Below are 6228 nucleotides of genomic sequence, written 5' to 3'. Positions count from 1 at the left end.
CCCACCAAGTGGGGACCAGGGGCAGAGGTTTCAGGAGGAAGGGACTGGCCTTGTCCCCAGCCTCCCATCCTCATCAAGAGGACACCACTCGGCCTGGCTGTGTGTCCCCAGGAATAGCTGAGGTGATGCCGCCACCCCCATCCCTGGCCTGGAGCCAAGAAACGGGCTGCGATGTATAGTTGGATTGTGCCCTGTGGGCAGGCAGCTGGGAGGGGGCCGGCCCAAGGAACAGGAAATAGCTGGGTTTGGGGAAGTCGCGTGGACCGGCCAAGCCAAGCCAGCCCGCGATCCGCTGGGCAGCTCTCACCACGGTCCATCAATGCCCTGTTTGAGGCTCACACAGGGGTCCTTTGACAGGGCCAGGCTGGGCCACTGTTTCAGCCACTGAGAGGGCCTGTTTGAGCGAGCAGCCTGGAAGGGGCTGGCCCAGGACCGAGGGGTGCGCAGGCTGGGCAGGTGAGGGCCACCCGGGCGGCTGTCTCTCGGGGAGAAGGAGAGCCTGCAAAATCAAACCGGGTGCCAGGCACGAGCACCTCGGTCCTCAGGCTGGGATGGTGGCAGGAATGGTCCCCGCAATTGAGTGGACTCTTCAGTGTCATCTCTGTGGCTCTCCCACTGGCCCCACATGGCAGGTGCTATGTGATGGTTATTCCTGGGCTTAGGGTTGACGAGCCATGGCCCAAGGTCACAGTCCGTTGAGGGGCAGAGCTGGGCTTTGACTGCTACAGGCCTGACTGGAACCTGAGCTGGTCCCTCTGGTCCTTCCTGCCCCACAGCATCCACCTCAAAGGGGAGCAGAGCGATGGCCTGGAGGCCCTTGGCAATGGCCTGAGGCGTAGTCATTGTTGTATGCCCGGCCCTGAGGACAGGCCGGCTCCAGAGCTGTGATGGGGGGCAGGGTCCAGTGTGGGTGCCGGGCCCAGACCGAAGGAGGTGGCCTAGCGGAGGAGTGACCGTGGGGCTGGGTACATTCGAGAGGCATTTGGGAGGCAGGACCTGCAGGGCCTGGACAGAGAAGGGAGGAAGAGGGGGATCAAGGCTGGTGCCCAGGTTTGGAGAGCATCTGGGGTGGTGGTGCCCAGCTCTGAACTCGGGACACAGGGCGGAAACAAAAGATGTGTTGAGCTTTGTTTACACTTGAGCTACCCGGGGGGACACATGCTCAGGAGACAGCTGTGTCTATAGGTGTGGAGTTCAGGACAGTGAGCAAGGAGGGAGGGGGGATGTGAGTGTCCTCTGTGGACCTGAGGGGGTGATGTCACCAAGGCCCATGGAGGAGAACACATCAGCCGGACATGAAGCCGACATGCCCTGTGATCAAAGCACAGGCCTCCGAGCCCTGTCCGGCCTCTGGCTTCCAGCCGTCTGACCACCTCCAGGGCCTGAGACCCACACGGCACGTGTGAACCACATGAGACACACACACAGGGGCTGTGGCACCGCAGGCAGCCTGGCGGTGGGGCGTGTGCCCACTGCGCAGATGAGGAAACCTGCGCTGATGGGCAGCTTCTCCACTTTGTGGGGCCTCCGCTGACTGTTGGGGAGACCAGAGATTCCTATCCACTCAGGCACCCTGGGACTGTCTCCAGTTTGCAATGGAATCGTTGTAAGTGCAAGGAAAGCAGTTCCCCGGTTAAAGGCAGTGGAGGACCCACCCTTGCCCACCTGGGGTTTCTGGGTGGCATCTGAGAAGCAGCTACTGTGGGTGTCTGCGGCCACAGGCCCCTGCCCACCACCTGCCCGAGGCCCTCTGGGAGCCAGTGTGCTGCGCAGCCCGGTCTCTCTCCTCGGGCGCCCGGAGGAAGCCTGGCTAATTAGCCGCTGAGTGTCCGGCAGGCAGTGGGCTTGGCGGAGAGTGGTCGGCACAGGGAGCGACAGCCCTCAATAAACAGAGTCTGCCCGGGAAACAGTTCTGCTGCCACCTCAGGGGCCCTGGTGCTCAAGCAGGGCACCGGCCTTGCAGCTCCCTCTGCCCACCTGCTGGGGGCACCGTCCAGGCCGGGAGACAGCCTGGGCTAAGGCCTGGAGACGGGGCCGCATGTCACAGGGCCACTCCAGCCCGGGAGCCTCCCTTCCGGTCACTCTCAGCTTCCAATTCCACAAGCGTGTTCAGCCTGGACCGTGACAGGGCCAGGCTGCTGGAAGCTTACGCGTCGGTGGAGCTGAATTCCCACCTGAGGCTTTGGGAGAGAGGAAGTGCTTGTCCTGCAGCCCTCCAGGTGGGACAGTGGGAGGAACGGCCGTGCCAGGCGTGTGGGAGGGAAGGTTTCAGTGTTCCTGGGGTTGGACATCCGCATGGAGGCTGCAGGTGGAGCCACCTGGACACGCTAACAGTCAGCAGGGCCAGGCCTTGCTCCCCAGCCACCAACCTCCACAGGCTGCTTTCCCGCCCCCTTCATAGCAGAAGGTACCAGAGGGAAGGGCCTGGAGACTGGACCAGGAGAGCAACCAGGGAGCTGCCGTTTGGGTAGTCAGTTAGCAACGAGTCCTTCCCATGCTGACCTTGAAGCAACTTCCCCCCAAACTGAAAAAGGCTTATTTCCTTGTCAGTCCCCTGCCCTCTTCCCTCCTTCCCTTGCTCTATGCCCAGATTAACTGCCCAAGGCAGGCAGGATTCTACGATGCCCTCCAATGACCTAGGACCTGTCTAGTCTTCTCCCTTCCTGAGTGTGGGGGGAGCTGGTGACTCTGACAGGACAGTCGCTCTTGGGATGAGGTTATGTTACATGGCACAGTTAACTGTGAGAGAGGGACATGATCTGGGGTGGGCCTGACCTAATCAGGCGGTCCCTTACAAGGGACCGGGCTCTTCCTGAGGAGGGGGACTCTGCATGGGAGAGATGTGAAGCACGAGGAGGCCTTGGAACAGACCACATGGCAAGGAGCTGTGGTGGCCTCCAGGACCGGAGAGAGGCCTGGCTAACAGCCTGCAAGGGGCTGGGGGCGGGGAGGGGGTTTAGCCCGACACCAGCAAGGAACTGAACTCTGCCAAGCACTGTGTGAACCTGAAAGCGGATCTGAGCCCCAGAAAAGAACACAGCCCAGCCAACATCTGTATTTCAGCCCGAGAGGCACCGAGCAGAGAGCCCCGTTCAGCCGTGCCCCGACTGCAGACCTACGGGAACCCCCAGGTAACACATTGGCGCTGTTGCAAGCTGCTAAGTTTGCGGTAATTGGTTACAGACTAATAGAAAGCGAAAGTACCACCTCCTCCCAATGGGGAGGAAGTTTTATTTTATTTATATCTTTTAAAAATATGTGTTTATTGATTTTTTAGAGAGAGAGAGGAAGGAAGAGGGACACAGAGAGAGGAGCATCGAATTGGCTGCCTCCTGCATGGGTCCTGACCGGGAATCGAACCAGCGGTCTCTTGGTTCCTGGGCCGACGCTCAACCACTGAGCTACACCAGCCAGGCGGGAAGTTTTATTTCTTTCCTCCTTAAACTTCTAAGTGGCGGCAACAGCAATAATCCCGAATGTCTGAAGTCTTGGTCAGAGTAGATCCAAAGTTTTGCAGTTGAAGGAGGCAAGAGGCAAGCGGAACACTGTTCACATATCGTCATGGGCTCGTCTCGGTCTCCGGAGGCTCTGTCTTGAGGCGAAGGGGAAACAGCAGGGAGTTTAGGCAGCACGAGTCGAGGTTAGGTAATTTGGGAAATGGTGGAGGAAATGCATTCTGTTCTGCTAACTGGAGGATTACATTGAGTTCAGAGCCCACATCTTTCAGAAGGAAAGAGACAAATTGAACCTCCACGGGGAGCTGGCACCAGGCTGCTAAAAAGGATGTTTGTAAGAAACAAGGAAGTTTTCATTAGGGAGGCTTCAGCTCAGTGGAGACGTGACCGTGACCTTCAGGTCACTGCACATGGGACACCAGCAGGCGTGCCCGCTTCAGAGTTGATGGAATACTCTTTGGGGGATAGCAAGCTCCCTACCCAAGAGCTGTTCCCAAGACAGAGAGAGAATTTATGTTTCATCTGGGAGGCTGGACGAAATTGGTGGTTTAGTTACATCAGAACCACCTGGAGAGCTTAGGAATACAGGTTTGGTGAGTCTGGGGTGGGGCCTGAGAATCTGCTTTTTTATAAACTGATGAACAAAAGTAGATCCAGAGGCTAAGAAACACATGACCAGACTGTCCAACCTCAGAGAGAAGGGAGGGCGGGGGCAAGAGATCAACCAGAGGACTTGTATGCATGCATATGAGTATCACCATGGACAAGGACCCTGGGGCGGTGGGGCTTGTCCTGGGGGACAGGAGTGGTGGTGGTGGTGGTGGGGGGAGTTAATTGGGAAAAAGGAGACATATGTAATACTTTAAACAATAAAAAAACAACAACAAAAAACAAACCTTTACCAAACTTGTTGCCAGTTTGGGGTAACTGAAGGAGGGATAAAACAGAATAATGCAGCGGATCTAGATGAGGATACTATTCTGTTTAGCATGATTGACAGTGGGAGTCCTTCCCCACGGGAACCTCTGACAGCGCCCCCAGCTGGCCACAGGGTCCTGTACAGACACCTCCCTTTCTTGCCTTCACCTGTTGGGGCTGTTCTCCCCTAGGAGAGCCCCAAACACGGCCTCGTCTTGGACTCCCACACTGGAGAGAGCTTTGCCTCAGCTTCGTTTAAATTCCCCCAAAGCCAGGTCCCGAGACAAAGACTTGGGCGCAGGTCGTTTATTTGGGAGGTGGTCCCAGGAAACACAGTGAGAGGGGAGGTGAGGCAGGGAAGGGATAAAAGCCAGTAACACGTGCATTAACAACCAGTTCACTCCTGTGGGCAATGGGGGCTCACTCCTATTGGGGACCGCCCACGCAGGGCCCATGAGGAGCACATCTCAGAACTGTCCAGCAGGGGGCAGTGGGAAGCTGGGGTATTCTTTCACAGTGCCCATCCCCCGCTGGGTGAGGGTTGCCCTCCAGATGTGAAATGCCCAGGCTGCCTTGCTCACTATCAGGGCGATGGGAGCTGCCTGCTGCAGCTGTAGGTGAACCCAGAGGTTGGCTGAAGGGCCATGGGGAGGGGGATCAACTGGGCCTAGGCCTGCTACAGTTCCTGGTGCTAACCCTAAGCCCTCCCTCTACAGAGCATACACGATTGATTGACAGCGGGAACCTCTGACAGCTGCCCCCAGGGCTGTGGGCTGACCCTCTGGCCACAAGAAGGCATCCAGCACCGGTGGACTCTGTGTTTTTAACCACCTCTCCAGAATGAGCATGATGGGTGGCAGGCTGTCTGAGTCTCCTCCAGAGCCTGAGATTCAAGGTTTCCCTCAAACAAGATGAGTCACTGGGCGCAACTTCTGAAAATGGCTGCTGCAAAAGGCAGAGTCTCTGCCTTCGAGGCTCTCAGGGCCCCTGGGGTGAGAGTCCCTAAACCCAGTAAGTCAAATCTGAAAAAAAAATGTGCTGCAATTAAGGCCCCCCCCCCAAAAAAAGTGCTAAAAGTAAGGAGAGTGTGACTCATTGTGTGGCAGAGAATGGAGGGCGATGGGGGAGGGGAGGGAGAGAGGCTGGCATGGCGGGGGAAGAGCTTGTGAAGTGCCCTAAATGCCAGCTAAGTTTGAATTTTCATGGAGAGGGAATATAGTGCCAACAGCAGCTTTCTTCACTGGGGAGGGGTCCCTGCTCACTAAATACCCACGTCCCTCCCCCGGACTGCTAGGCAGTCAGGTGCTGTGCACTCCATGTCTGAGGCAGTTAAGAGAGACCCTTGCTGTCCCTCTCTCATCCATGTGGCTGGAGATGAAGGACTTGGACACGATGGGACAGAAAGATAGAGGCCGCCTTGAGAGCCTGTGCAGAGAGGTGACTGTCTACTATCCACCCGTGTTATGAGACAGAAACAGGCCCTTGTGTTAAAGCCATTGTGACCGAGGGCTTGTTTGTTACTGCAGCTTAACCTGTTCGATCCTGACTACGACAGAAGACACGGTGAGAACAACACTGACGCAGCATTCACTACATTTCCTTCTCAACCACCGGTGCCACTGCCATAGAGACCCCAACGTACAGAAGGGACCCCCAAGAGCAGAAAAGTGAAGGGAGTCACCTGCAGTCAACGCCGCTGGCAGGTGACAGGTGACAGAATCAAACCCAGCTCTGTCTGGTCCCAAAGTGGTTTCGCTTCACAGGATGCCTCCGAGTCTGGCCTGTGTGCCACTGGCAGAACGCAAGGTAGTTTTTGGCACTAAGTGGGTGAAAAGGTTACATCGAACTTGTGTCT

Source organism: Myotis yumanensis, unplaced genomic scaffold (genome assembly GCF_028538775.1).
Source record: "Myotis yumanensis isolate MYYU_CA2020_CCGP unplaced genomic scaffold, mMyoYum1.0.hap1 SCAF_2, whole genome shotgun sequence".
Lineage (NCBI taxonomy): Eukaryota > Metazoa > Chordata > Mammalia > Chiroptera > Vespertilionidae > Myotis > Myotis yumanensis.
The sequence above is the reverse complement of the archived record's forward strand: the minus strand, read 5'-3'. Positions refer to the sequence as shown.